Source organism: Pinus tabuliformis, chromosome 9 (assembly GCF_031772625.1).
Source record: "Pinus tabuliformis cultivar Carrire ecotype Pingquan chromosome 9, CPIR1, whole genome shotgun sequence".
Lineage (NCBI taxonomy): Eukaryota > Viridiplantae > Streptophyta > Pinopsida > Pinales > Pinaceae > Pinus > Pinus tabuliformis.
The window spans coordinates 1,963,849,943-1,963,865,965 of NC_142307.1; positions in this window are offsets into that span (position 1 = coordinate 1,963,849,943).

Genomic DNA, 16,023 nt, shown 5'->3' on the forward strand with positions numbered 1-16,023 from the left:
GATTATGTTGACATATTAAGGAAGTTGTCCAAGGAATAGGTAATCACTTCAGGTATCAAAGCCTTGCCAATAGGGAAAGTATTGTATGATACTTTAGAGAATCTATTTTTCCTAAAGCAAGAGGTGAAACATCTATTTGTCACCAAGCCTAAATTTTCTAAATACACTGAGGCAGACAAGATGTATAGAAGAATGATCAAAGTAAAGTTACCTAAGGATGAATGGTGGGAAAAAATGACAGATTTACTATAAGTTACCACAGTAAATCTGAATGGCAACCAGATGAAATAGGTGAACAGGGTCAAAGAGTAGCAGGTTAAAGAGTATCAGTAAAAGACTAAATACAAAGATGATTCCAGCATATAAATATCATCCTACTTAAAAGGGCTCAAATTCAATTACCACAGCCAACACTACCATAATAAGAGGGACAACATGATGTAGTTTTCCATCTGTCTCTATCTTCATGCTTGAAGATATTTTTATTTCCTTAATTAAATCTCAAACTATTATGAGATATTTTGTAATATTTTTTGTATAAATACTTCCCATTTCGAAGTATTGAGGGTGGATTCAAAGACATTTCTGTAGACTTGTATCTAAAATCAAAGTGCTATTGTATCAAGACTGGATTGGCATGCTAGATCATGCAATAAAGTTTAGACATTTTACAGGATTCTTGTGTAAAGCGAAAATTAAATAAGTATTCTCTCATGTGTATTATTGTTTTTCCTTATGTTTATTAATAATCATATGTGTTTCTATGAAATCTGAATGGTAAACTAGGAATGATATTTCAGAACTTGCTTTAATGCACTCTGTCTTGACTGTTTACCTTCTTAATGTTTTCTGCTAAACTATCTTAGTTAGGACTAAAGGGTATGATTTGCAAAGCCAACATGACATTGACGGATGGACAGCACCACGCATGGTTGTAGCATCATTGACACCACACTTAAGGATGGCATTATCACAGCAAAAACTTTCCACCCATTCCAAAGCTTTAGAAATGGCGATGAGATTGCATGAGACCCCTATACAAGACCCTCATCTAGGATTCCAGCAAATCCACGTGCAATCACAAAATCTGTGTCTGGAATGCAAAGTTTGAAATAGGATAGGACACCTCGGCCGGAGGCACACGACGAGGTATGGTGCATAAAATGCAAAGGATAGGGGCATGACCAGGTCCATTGTCCAGTGTTCGCGAACTACTTGGCAGGAGAAGGGTTGATGTCGTTAAGACCTGAGGCATAGGAAGGGCCAAGCGGAGCGCCTGAATTATGGTGCGCGATCTATCATATAGGAGGAATACGTACTATGGACAATTGTCATCTATTGCAAAAGTATACGCAGACGTCCCAGCAATTTTTTTGTAAATTCTGCAAGTCAGTAGGCCATGATGAGTGCACCTTCAAAAGCTACGAACTAATGATGGATCTGACCCCTGCCTATAGGGTGCAGACTGAAACACGAGCCCTCGACCTGAATGCAGGAATGGCGCTTGCTGGATTTCAGGGGCACAGTCGAGGTCGAGGTGGAATGGGACTAGGAAGGGGTCGTGGATAGTTAATTTTTTATAATTGCAGATGGCCAGGGCACTATTACCGCAATTGTAAAAACCCGACGAGGACATCATGTTTGTATTGTACTCAGTTTGATCATGAGGTAGAAGACTGTCCTACACTGATAGTGAAACTACGCGAAAGATGGGTACTTCAGCCCCCTCTAACTTAGAATATGCAGATGCTGAGGTCTGAGCTGCGCGAAGAAGACCCGAATGTAAACATTATGCTTAGGAGCGGTATCACCATTGGTAATGATAAAGGTAAGAAGGCATAAGAAATTGTGTAGGTTCACAAGGCTCCTACTAAGGAACATGAATTTGATTTAGAACGCGTGAAGGAGACATTCATGGAAGCTAAGAAGAGCTTCACGAAGGCCTCCACTTCAGGTAGTAAGGATCAATCAAAACCCAGAATGGATCCTTCAATGCTCACTACCTTTCTGGAGACATGCACGAAACTGCTATGCGACAATAATGCGGTAAAAGAGCTACAAGAACTTATCACTAGGTGCACGGTGATGGAGGGAATTACTCCCCTAGGGCTTTTTGGGTTGAAACCCTAGCAGATTGAAAGTTATCTTATTACTTATCTATTCAAAGAAACATGCATTCATACAGCCATTATGCTATTGCAAGCAAATTCTATGATAAGGGTACGTACCTTTGGTCCTACGTTTGAGAAGGCCTTTAGGGTCCAAACCCTTCTTGGAGTTCCCTTCTTCTCTTTTGTCCTGCAAAACAACCAATTCAAAGAACACAGCAGTACATGGCCAAAACTTATAAAGAAACCATCTTCATGTTATAAATAAAGGTAGTTAGTTATGAAATCCAAACAACCATTTACATATGAATTCTAAACATGAATATCATTAACATAAAGAAGATTCATTTCGGGAACCAAGACATGTGTTTCTTTTATTATAGACAAATAAAGTACATAAAAAGGAATATGTTCACCTGAATCACCTTCAGCAGGCTCCAAGCAAAGCTTCCTTCCGGATCCGTTCCAGCCTCAAGCCTCTAACAAAAATCCTTCCATGACTCTCTCCATGATGTCATAAATGGTGGATGAACATCAACACACAAGGAAACAAAGGTTTCCTGTACAAAATGGGGGAAGTGCAGAAGGCACAAGGGACTTCAGACCTGGTCAAGGGAAAAATCTCAGCATAATAACCTTTCTCTCTATTCTCTCCTCCTTTAGGCCTTCCCTTCGAGGTCTTTTTATACCATCTCCAAAGTAGTTTTTTAGTTAGGAGTTGGTTTGGAATAGTTGGGCCACGGGCACTAACAGGTGATCAGCAGGTAAAACCCACGATCTCCGCCTGAAAATAAGGAGTGTTATATTTTTTTTAAGTGTTTTAATACATACACGTGGGTTGGCTATACACATACCCGCGTATACACGCGTTTAACTCAGGGCAATGTCGCGTATAAGGGATAAAACACTGTTTTTTAAATCTTAGGACCAGGTCTGGAAGGAGGGGTTGCCCTAGGCCATGAGTACAGCATCACAAACCATAAGAGTGAGATTTGGAGCTATAACACACGGGGTCAGGAAAACTGCACATGGTCTAGAAACTTCAAAACCATGCATTGCACAGAGGAAGGGAAATGAGGTTGACTGTGCAAATCAGCGAGTATGAAATGGATCAGGTAATCCTGGATCTGGGATCAGATGCAGATGTACTACCAAAGAAAGCATAGGAACGCATGGGTAGACACGTGCTACAGTGGTCTCTTATTCAGTTACGAATGGCGAACCAACAGAAGATCTTGCCCATGGAAAGATTGCAAGGGGTAACGGTGTATAATTTCTCTCTATAGATCACCTGATAACACAATATTCTAAAGCAAAATACTTGATCTACTTCTACAAACAAACTTACGGAAGCTTAATCGATTTTGAGCAAGATCAAATAGGAACACATATAACAGAGAAGAAGAAATCATACACATGAAACATAGGAGAATACTCTAGGGAAAGCCTCAGCTAAAAACCCCGATCTCTATATTATCATACAAGTGGAAATATCTCAAGATTACACAAAGCTTTAGCTCACAAGCTATCCAACTCTCAGTACAATCCCTCACTGCTGCTCATAGATAAAATAGACAACACATATGCCTTCCTTCAATCCTCCAAGCCTCCTATTTCCTTGCGCAGTTTCGCTTGGGTCCTCCAGCTACAACCTGTGTGATTATCACCTCACACACAACACTGACCTTTGAAATAATTGCGCAATCCTGAAGGAGATAATTCCTTCTGCATGGATGAGTTTCCTATATAGGAAAATTCCTCCAACTAATAGTACATTGGCCCATCCTTTAATCTCAACTGGGTCTTTCTTTGAACTGACATGCATGAGTTATTTATGAGAGAATATTCAGTTATCTAGAGAACACTAGATGCATGCATGCATGCACTAACTGACTGAACTCACAATTAGCTCCTCCAACTATTTGGAACTAATTTAACTGGACTTAACTTAGTTAACTGAGCTAACCAATTACAACTCAAAGTACAACTCATCCTGATCTCCATAATCAAGGGATAACTTCCTCAATCAAAGGGATAACTATTGCATGTCTTCACAAAGAGTTCATGTTTGATTTTCTCCAACTAATTAACCCAGATGAATTAATTGATTATTTTACAAATAGTTGCTAAGATCAAATTCGAGTTTTACTTCTCAATTTTATTTCAGGGACTAATTAAAATTAGAATCTATCCCGAAATGCTATTTATAGCAATGATATTTTTAGCATTTCTATTTTTTGTTATTTCCAACAGAATTGGAGTATATCCTAAAATGTTATTTATAGCAATGTTATTTTTATCATTTCTATTTTTATAATTTCTTGTTGCCATTTTCAACACTCCCTCTCAACAAGAAAGGTATTCAACTCGAACCCGATCCTGAACCTTTGGAATGTTATACATGCAACACTTCTCTCAAGTGTTGTTACTCCAACAACTCTAGAAACAAAAAATATCTAACTTGAATCAGAATGATGCCTCTGTCATCAAAGTCTCTGACTGCTATTGCCTCTGCCGACTGAAAACTCTGCACCTTTGTGCTCTTCATTATCTGACTGCCCTAGCCTCTATCACTTTGATCTCTAACTACATCAATCACACTGATTCATCCTGCTGCATCCGTGTTGCTGTTGGTCCTGTCTCCCAGCACTGCATCCGTAGTACACCTCCTCTCATCATGTTGCATCATGCTGCCCACTGATGCATTGCAACTCAGTTACTGTGAAGTAAGTAACTGATCTCCCAACTAACCTCCATTTAGGCTAGAAACACCCTTTGATGCTGAATCTCCCTATATTGCCGATAAGTTCTCCCTCTCTAACCTCTGTCCTGCTGCAACAACTCCCTACATCTCACACCATTGCACACCTCTCTTTGTGCCATCCTGCACTAGTGCAACACTCATGTGCCTCTCACATTGCTGCAGCCTGCTAGCTCTGCGCTGTCTTGGGACTCTTGCACTGTAGCTCTCTTTATCACTCCATCCACATCCGTCTCTACCCACTTAGCCAGTCCTGCTACTCCTCGTCAGGGCTCCCATAGCAAGGTCTTATCAAAGAGGTTGGGTACCTCAAGGATCCTACCCCTATTCCAGCCTTCTTAGGACTATCACTCCACATCACCCCACCTCCTACCTGGAGGTATGGATGCATGTGATCCCTCTGCCCACTTGGCTCGAAATTCCCCCCTACTGGAGGTCTCCGCATGAGTGGTTGCCTCCACTCAATCTCCTCTCAGCTTCTCCAGTTGTAGTTGCTCCACAACCTCCTAAAGATGCTTCACCAATTGTGGCTCCTCCACAATTGTCTGAGACTTCTTCTGGCACTGCGTGTTGAGAGGTAATGTACTCTCCCTCTCAACCACCAAGTCTCCATCAGTTTCTTTGCTCCTCAAGGCTTTGCATGCATCTTGAACCTCAAGAGCATACAGTTTCTTAACTCGTGAACCGATCTGCTTCACCTGTCTCGTGGTGATGTGTCTAAGGAAAACCTTTCCATTACTGAAGACTACATCATAGCCTTTGTCTTCCAGCATCACTATCGATACCAAGTTCTTCTCCAGTCCTAACACATACTTCACATTTTTCAAGGTAATGAGAGCTCCATGCTCCCTCTAAAAAGAAATCATGCCCACACCTGAAACACTATACTTTTCATCATTACCCATCACTATGAGTATCTGAAGGTCTTTCTCCTCCAAGGCACTGAACAAACTTTTATTTTCGGTCATGTGGAATGAGGCTCCACTGTTAAGAAACCAACCAGAACCCATCATCGATGAAACCATGCATGCGATGACGGTAAAATCCAATTCGAACTGAGAGGCCAATGCCTCACCTTTAGATCCTTCCTTGGATCCCATCTTGGATTTCTTCAATGGATAATTTGTTGCATAATGGCCCACCTCATGGCAATGAAAGCATCGCACTTTTGATTTGTCAATCTTCCCACCATGGGAAGAACTTGATTTGGGATGAGAATCCTTCTCCTTCCCTTTCTTTGCCTTACTCACTAAGGCGAAATTTTATTCATCCTCCTTGGATAAAGAACCATCTCTGGTGCTTCTCTTGATCTCCTCCTACATCAGATCCGACCAAAGTCATTCCCAATCTAGTAGTTTCTCTCTTCCATTTACCGAGTCTTGGTAGCTATGCCAACTCTTAGGAAGACTGAGGAGAGCAAGACTCACCATGTCATCATCGGCTGTCAAGATAGCTACACTTCTAAGCTCATCCCTGTAGGTGGTGAGCTTGTTCAGATATGTAGAGATCGTGTCACCCTTTTCACACTTGATTTTTCGAAGCTTGTCTTTCAGCGCCAGCTTCCTCTAATCATTGTTGTTCTGATATAGATCCTTCAATGTTTTCCACATTAAAAATGGTGTCTCCTTCCCATGGAGACTCGAGACTATGTGGTCTCAAACTCCCTCCAGAAGGATTCTCCTTGCTCTAGCCACACATTTCTTTCATTCCACCAATTGTTGGGCATTAGAAGTTGCTGGCTTGGGGACTTCTTGATCAATGAAGTCCTTCAAACCATTGTCCGCTAATACCACTTCCATGCGATCATTTGAGGCTATATAATTCGGCTGCCATCAAGGGCATACTCGAGTCTCAAACTATTGAACGCCATTGGAGAAATTTGAGATGTGATAAGAATTTGAATTCTATAATCAGGGACTTGAAACTTAAAACTTCTTCCTTCTTTGTATATTGTTCTTCACTTTGATCCCTTATTCTCTAATACCATGTAGAAATTTCTCTATGGATCAGCTAGCTCTAATACCAGGTAGAATTTCCCACTGTAGATCACCTAATAATGTAATATACTAAAGAAAAATACTTGATCTACTTCTACAAACAAACTTGTGGAAGCTTAATCGATTTTGAGCAAGATCAAATAGGAACACATATAACAAAGAATAAGAAATCATACACATGAATCACAGAAGAATACTCTGGGGAAAGCCTCAGCTTAAAACCCCTATCTTTGTATTATCATACAAGTGGAAATATCTCAGGATTACACAAAGCTTTAGCTCACAAGCTATCCAGATCTCAGTATAATCCCTCACTACTGCTCATAGGCAGAATAGATGACACATATGCCTTCCTTCAGTCCTCCAAGCCTCCTATTTCCTTGCGCAGTTTCTCCTGGGTCCTCTAGTTGCAACCTGTGTGATTCTCACCTCACACACAACACTAACCTCTGAAATAACTGCGTAATCTTGAAGGAGATAATTCCTTCTGCATGGATGAGTTTCCTATATAGAAAAATTCCTCCAACTGATAGTACATTATCCCTTCCTTTAATCTCAACTGGGTATTTCTCTGAACTGACATGCATGAGTTATTTATGAGAGAATATTCAGTTATCTGGAGAACACTAGTTGCATGCATGCATTAACTGATTGAACTCACAATTAGTTCCTCCAATTGTTTGGAACTAATTTAACTGGACTTAACTCAGTTAACTGAGCTAACTAATTACAACTCAAAGTACAACTCATCCTAATCTCCTTAATCAAGGGATAACTTCCTCAACCAAATGGATAATTGTTGCATGTCTTCACAAAAACTTCATGTTTGATTTTCTCCAACTAATTAACTCAATATGAATTAATTAATTATTTTACAAATAGTTGCTAAGATCAAATTCGAATTTTACTTCTCAATTTTAGTTCAGGGACTAACTAAAATTGGAATCTATCCTGAAATCCTATTTATAGCAATGCTATTTTTAGCATTTCTATTTTTTGCTATTTCCAACAGAGTTGGAGTATATCCTGAAATGCTATTTATAGCAATGTTATTTTTAGCATTTCTATTTTTAGAATTTCTTTTTGCCATTTTCAACAAACAATAGATATTGAAGGTGCGAACACGCAGACGGATTTTGAAGTGACAAAGATTGTCGATGACAGTAATCCCTATCCCATGCTACTAGGAATAGACTGGGATGCCAATATGAACGGAGTCATAAATTTGAAGCGCAAAATGATCTTTGAGAAAAAGTCATTACACATAGTAATATCGCTAGATCTAGCCAAAGGAGCATGATACTCTGAACTAGTGCATGACGACGATAGTGATGACGATCTCGATTGTATTTAAAAGGCAACTGTGCGAGAAGAGGATTGGGTGAATCTAATTGCAGATGGAATGATTTTGTGGGGGCGCGAAAGCTCCTGTACCTCGGATTCAGATGAAGAGATAGAATGATGGTAGAATTGGCTGCATGAAGTAACAACTCTTAATTGCAACATGATGATTAGATCTCTTCGCTGTGTGACAACAGAAGTAAGGGATCTGCCGACATATGACGGGTTGATAGTGGTGGATGAATTCCTAAGCAATTTTGAAAGTGAAATACCAGAACAGCAGCGGTTCAATGCACTAAAGTGGGCACTACGCGACGCCAGCACGAAGGTGGGGTACGCATCAAGGAAATTTTGAGGACCGGCATGGATGCAGAAGGATGATGCACCTACGCCTTGGAAAACCCCATCTCAAAACACGAGCCAATCGGCAGGGGCGGAACTACTTGCGCGCCCACCTTTCTTGATGGGCATGAATATATGTTGTACAGCCCACACAAGTGCACACCACTCCCAGAATAGAGAATCGGAACAAACTACAACAACAGGGAAGGTGACGCGTGCTACCAATTATCCATGGCGAAGCATTCAATAGGGTGTGTGAAGTACTGAACAAGGTTCACCAGGCAAGATGCACTGATTGGGACCTATGCATACCAACAGTTTGATGGGCCTATAGGACCATGTGCAAAACCCTAACCACGAAAACAATTCCAAAGGTGCGAAACGGAGTAGAGACCGTAATTTATGAAGAGAATTCAAATAGGAATCCTCATGTACTAGCTTCCACAATTGTGACAATACACGAATACCAGGACAAAGAAATCACACAACTATGCGAGGTCGAACACATAGAGATCTAGGAAGCCATTCAACGAGGGAGCCTTAGACTTTTACGAACTCGAAAAAGACCGGGTACGACTGAGGAAGAAAAGAATTTTGATGGACGCCGAGATCAAAAGGCTGGAAAACGAGATCAAGCAAGCATGTCTCGTTGATCAACTAAGGATAACAAGACAAGGTGCGGATGATCATACCACTGGATTAGAAGATTGTCGCCGAGAATTTATGACTTTGCGGCCATGGATACGATCTTACCTCACCAAACGCAATAACCAAGGGAGCGCACTACATACAATAGAATGCGCGATGCCGACTGTCATGAAGGGAATTGAGGAGTTTCCACGAACTATACTAGAAGGCGAGTTGAAGTCTCACACAAGTGGTGCGTCCACCTAATTAGCCGTAGGAAGCATAGTCTCAGTGCTCCAAGCAGTTGAAAGATAGTGCAGGACTATAAAAGAGTCTGTTTGGGAGCTGCACAATGAGGGAGGTGCACGCAGAATCAGCATGTCACAAGGGTCACAACTGCGCACGGGGGGCTGCGCTGCCACGCGAGTAGGATGGGAAGTGACCATTGGTGTCACTATTCATGACGGGATGTCCGATTTAAGGCAAAAGGGAGTAGGCGAAAAGCATTTAAGACACGAATTAAGGGAAAGATTTGGGGCAATCTGCCACCAAGAACGCATTGATGGCCCAAAATTGGGGGGAATGGTCGAATTTGAATTCAAAAGGCACTATAAAACTCTAGGGGCTATCCATGAGACAAAACTTGTTCACTTGAGATTTGAGCAGTTGATTAGAGCACAGTGTGTTGAGCGTTGAATGACATTTGAGCCCCGAAGTTCGTGAGCAACCACAAACAGTTCAAATAGGATGACGACTACCAGGAGAGGTTTGGACTCTGCAGAAGGAACCAACGATGAGGCCAAGAAGAACCTCATGGTATATGATGTTCCCGGAGATACTGGGGTCACGCTGGAAATCCTGAAATTGCCTCAGATATTGAGGCCCAAGAAACATAAGCAGGCAATGGGACCAGTTCGCATGTCCCCGAGGAATCTGTGGTTTAGTAAACTCTCAATGGAAGAAAAGGGAAAGGCTATCACCATTGAGATAGATGACGAGGAGGACTTACATGCTCTCGTTGATGAGATAGAGGAAGCTGAAGACATCCAATCGGTGCACTCTACAACGAAATTTCCTAAGTACATCCCTCCGCAAAAAGGGAAAACTAAGATACCAAAGGATCTGGATGCCACTAAGAGCGCACTCCAGACCCCGCTCCTCCCTAATGGAATTGTGGTTGAGAGCTTGAACCTGGGCCGTGTGCCCACAATGAAGTTTGAAGATTGGGACCTTGCAGAAAGCGAGAAGTTCCCACACTTAGAGATGGAGAGCCTCATGAATCAGAGCATGAAGGGGCCAGTCACAACATTAGAGACGTGAAAACGGCTACAGAGTGTGGAGAAGGTCGGATTACTTCATATACTGTGGATTCCACACTTTCACCACTCACCCATCACTATTTTCATCATCAGGCAACTACTTTGCTTGGTGCATGATGGGTACTTATGGCTAGAGGAGCCTATTCCCATCACGACGGATCTCATCCATAGAATTTCTCGGCTCTCCTGTAAGGGAAAGTACTTGCACCGATAGAAGGAAAAAGCAGAGATTTGGCTCTCACGGAGGCCATGAAGAAGAAACATAAACTTGAGAAGGAAAATAGTGGTTACGCAATCAACATCATCAAAGATAAAGGGGTGTGCTTAGCCACCCAACTCCTAACCGTGAAGGTAATGAGAAAATTCTGCGGCGATGAGGTACGTGCACCAGTAGTTGTGTTGGATGAAAAATGCGCAGAGGGGGTCCAATTCAACTGGGCTGAGTTCCTCTATGAGGAATTCTTGACCAACTGTAAGGAAGCCCAAGAGCAGGGCAAGACCTTCCACTACGCATGGTTTCTCTTATCCATTTTGCTGGTAATGGGAGAACTGCCAGAGGACAATCAGTTCCTGAGCATCAAACAAGACTTACTAGAGGCTGCATAGTATGCATCGCTCTGGGCTACCAAGGATGCGAAGCAGATTCGTGAGACAAAGATCTTCTGGGTGCTCATAGAGGGAAGCATCCAGATGTGGATCAATAGAAGGCCGCACTTGCCCCCCATAGTGCACAACAGTCTACGGAGCTTTGTAGACTTCAAGGCGGACATGCATAATATTTACATCAAGGTGCATAAGGATCCGGCACAACAATGGACCAAGCTTCCCTTCATCGCCATTGATGATGCAATTTTTTCAGTGTTAGAATCATGGCCCCGCGAGTAGAACTCCCCAGATCTGGCGAAGTTGGATAGGGCAGAAACACAAAAATGAAAGGATGAGGCCAAGTTGTACGTCACAAAGTTGGCCGAGAAGAGGCGCAATGAAAAAGTGGCAGCAGAGGTAAGGGTTGTCTGCGAGGCAACAAAGGCAGTCGCAGAGCAGGAAAAAGCTGTCGAAGTAGTAGCAGCAGCACAAACAACAAGGGCCATCACAATGTAGGATGAGGAGGGTCGGGACTTGTCTACGAGACAGGAAGAAGAGGACACAGACCTTGCAAAAGAAGGTGTGGACCCGGGCACAACTTCCACCCAACTGAAAAGGCCATGTATCACAGAGAGATCAGGTCCACAGAAAAAGGTCAAGGCCTCCAAATTGGCCATCGACTCGATCACATTAACAAAAGGCAACCTCTACGACATCAGACAGTTCGTGAGGTCACCAAGGAAGCGCTCCAGGAAGCCATGTTAGAGTAGTAGATTGTGTTGGGGGCCTTGAGGGTGCAGCTGTAGGAACTATAGGTGGTGCCCCCATAGGAAGGAACCGTAGCCACCTACGGAGCAGCAGGCTCATCAGCAGCGAAGTAGCTACTACGTTGTTGGCTTATATTTACCTGACCCAAGTTAGGAAGAGTTATTTAGCCAAACAAATCCCGTAGCTACCGGCCCTTTCGGCAACATCCCACGAAGCGCGGACTAAAGTCTCACTTGAGGTAGCAGGGGAGGGTGCTGGAACCAAGTTTCCACACCCTAGGGATGTCTTGGTGTGGTCTGGAGGCTTCACACACCAGGTTAAAGCTTTGCGCTACTCGGTATTCACACAGATCCAGGTTGATTATATCTTTCTTATTAGTGCGCTATTCTATTAGAGGATGCAGCTACAACTTAACAGGATCTTTAAGCAAACACTTAACCAACACAACTCATTCATGCAATAAGAAAATTAAATTAAACAGATATTATGAAAGTCAGGTTCGCGACAGCTCAGAAGGAATACAATATTTCAGAAGAAACTTATCTTTATTTCCACTTTTCCTCAATACATTAATATCTGCCCTGCGCACTCAGCTACAAGGGTCAATGCACACAGCTGCGGACTTTCCAGGCCTCTACGCACACAGCTGCAGAGCCTCTATCTACTACCCAACCTTTGACTCGGACTTACAGATGCTTTCAGACTATCTTCCTCAAAAACCCATTACATTCCATCTTTTTCAAACCCATAACTGCCTTTCCCTCATAGAGCCGCGCTCTATTTATACCCTTCCTTGGCCCGTGATCCTTGTGCGGGCTGACTCTATTTATATTTCTTTACATTATTTTTGGGCGGACTACCCTTTGACTCAATCCTATTATACCTCATGCTCCGCATACTTCGGAGTTTTTATAATAATTTAATCCTACTTTTTTGGCTTTCTGCCCCAAAACCATTACGTGGGACCTCCACTACCCAACAGTCCCCCAACACAATCATCATGACTCATCCCAAGTCACTCGCCGGCGCGGTTAGATGCTCTGCCTTGGCTTCACGGTTCGCCTTCCTTTGAGTGGCGCTTGTCGTCCTGTTGCTCCTTCATTGTCTCTTGCAACGCTTCATCCGACTCCTGCTTTAGTGTTTCTACCACATCTCGCAATCGACGATGTTCATTCTGCTCTACTCGATTAACACAGAACACCCCCTCACGGTATTTTCATGTGAGCGGGGGAGCTGCATATGGGACCTCCTGGTACCACCGCAGCCACTTCTAACCTTCGTCTCTTTTCTTCACACCGTCTGCTACAACTTGTGTTTCAATTTTGCAAGACCCTGGCTGTTGTTCGCAAGATCCCAATCTTTGAGGGACATCAGAGATGGCTTATTAACTGCATATCTACTCGTGGTCATCATCTGTCCATCGTTTCATTGTACTGTCGTAGTGCGTTGGCCTATCCATGGGCGAGGTGATGGCATCTGGACCAATTCTACTTCGTGTTCCCTCTTTTTCGATACATCCCCTACTAGTGATGTTGTAGCCTGCAGGATGCTCACAGCAGTCAACACCATACTCCTTAGAGAGTCCTGCTTCTCCATCGACCAGACCACTACCATTGGGCGCATGCCTTGTGTAGAGCTAATGAACAACATCATATGTGTTTCTGAAGTGTAGGTCGCCCTCGGTGATTTATAAGCCATGCGAATTTAAAATTCACTACTTAACGCCTATTCCTGCGCATGTAAATTGCTCGTTTAAAATATGTGGCAGCTTGTTTCATATATGGCTCGTACTGTTTCTCTTAATTTCCCGCCGCCCACTCCCTTTTTCCATAATGCAAACATCTTGTCATGAATAGTGATATCAATGGTCATCATTCCTTGTACCACCTCATCTACGTCATCCTTTTTGCGTAACCGCAATCCTTGTGTTTGGTCACATGTATGCGCACTGTAGTACTCGCACATCTGTCCCCCAGGCTGCTTTATCATCCCACGCTCTCTTCCAACTGGATGGAGAAGTGAGACTATCCTCTCTTCGGCTAGTCAAGTGGTCGCCCACCCGTGTAGAGCTTGAGGTGACTTCCATTCACTCTGCTTGGGAAGGGGTCTCCATTGAGTTTAGCTAGTTGAACCGCGTCTCCATCGGTAACTTCTTTGATGACATAGGTTCCCAACCAGTGCACGCGTAGTTTACTTGGGAATTTTTCGAACTTACTGTCATAAAGCAATACTAGATCATTTACTTGAAGGTGCACACCTTGATATGGTGATCATGCCACAATTTCGCGCATTGTTTCTGTACTTGCTGATGGAATCCAGCCAGAAAGAATTCCTCCTCTAATTCTTCTAGCTGTGTGAGCCTTTCTTCCAACACCCCGCGGTTTGCCATACATGTGAGTGCTGCGATCCGTCGACTAGGAACAATATATTCCATAGGCATAACAACCTCCTTGCCATAGACTAAGTGAAACAATGTCTAGCCTGTTAGCTTCATGCACGTAGTTCGGTATGCCCATAGCACAGTAGGGATGTGCAAGTCCCAGTCATTTCGTCGTGCATTACAGACCTTAGTCAATGCAGTCTCCAAAATTTTGTTGAAGGCCTTGGCGGTCCCATTTTCTTACGGATGGTAGGGCATACTCTATTGGTGATATATCTAAAATTCCTCAGTGAGTGCGCTGATCGTTTCATTCACGAAATGCGTTCCCCTATCACTCATCAGAATTTTGGGGCAGCCAAACCTAGTCAGTACATTCTCGAACAAGAATTTTGCTGTTGTCGCAGTCGTGAAATCCTTAACGCATTTCACCTCAGCCCATCGAGTCAAATATGCGGTCACAGTGATGATATAATCCGTGCCCATTTTTCCTCGCAGTTCAATAGGCCCAACGAAGTCAATCACCCATTTCTTAAATGGTTGTAGCGTCATCTATGGTTGAAGGGGCATTTCATCCCTCCGCAATGGTTTTCCTGTCCATTGGCATACATCGCAGGCTTGACAGTATGCTTTCGAATCTTGATGTAGAGTGGGCCTGACCAATTGTTGGCTTATATGGGCCTGACCAATTGTTGGCTTATATGGGCCTGACCCAGGTTCGGAAGAGTTATTTAGCCAAATAGATCCCGCAGCTACTGGATCTTTTAGCAACAGCTCGCAGTGCGGATTGAAGTCTCACCCAAGGTAGCAAGGGAGGGTGCTGGAACCAAGTTTCCGCACCTTAGGGATGTCTTGGTGTGGTTTGAAGGCTTCGCACACTGGGTTAAAGATCTGCATTGCTCAGTATTCACACAGATCTAGGTTGATTATATATTTCTTATTAGTGCGCTATTCTATTGGAGGATGCAGTTACAACTTAACAGGATCTTTAAGCAAACATTTAACCAACACAATTGATTCACACATTAAAATGAACCCAGATTTACATTCATTCATGCAATAAGCAGATTAAATTAAACAAATATTATGAAAGTCATATTCGCGACAGCTCAGAAGGAATACAAAATTTTAGAAGAAACTTATCTTTATTTCCACTTATCCTCAATACATTTAGATCCACCCTACACACTTAGCTGCAGGGGTCTACGCACATAGCTACAGACTTTCTAGGCCTCTGTGCACACAGTTCCAGAGCCTCTATCTACTACCCAACCCTTGACTTGGACTTACAGACGCTTTCAGACTATCTTCCTCAAAAACCCATTACATTCCATCTTTTTCAAACCCAAAACTGCCTTTCCCTCATAGAGCCGCACTCTATTTATACCCTTCCTTGGCCCGCGATCCCTGCACGGGCCGACTTTATTTATATTTCTTTACATTATTTTCGGGCGAACTATCCTTTGATTCAATCCTATTATACTTCATGCTCCACATACTTCGGAGTTTTTATAATAATTTAATCCTACCTTTTGGGCTTTCTGGCCCAAAGCCATTACGTGGGACCTTCGCTACCCAACATATGCGCAAAGATGGCCAACACCATAGTGCTATGGAAAGGAGTGCTAATAACAGAGAATGAGGATGATAGAGCCGCAGTGGACAGGGTCAAGGGACTTGGCCTTAATTTGGCTGCCCTTCCACGAGACACATTGTACCAACTGGAGGATGGCATAACAACAAAGCTCCATGCCAGGGAGGGCCATGCGATTCAAGTGATGAGTGAGCAAGAGATCAA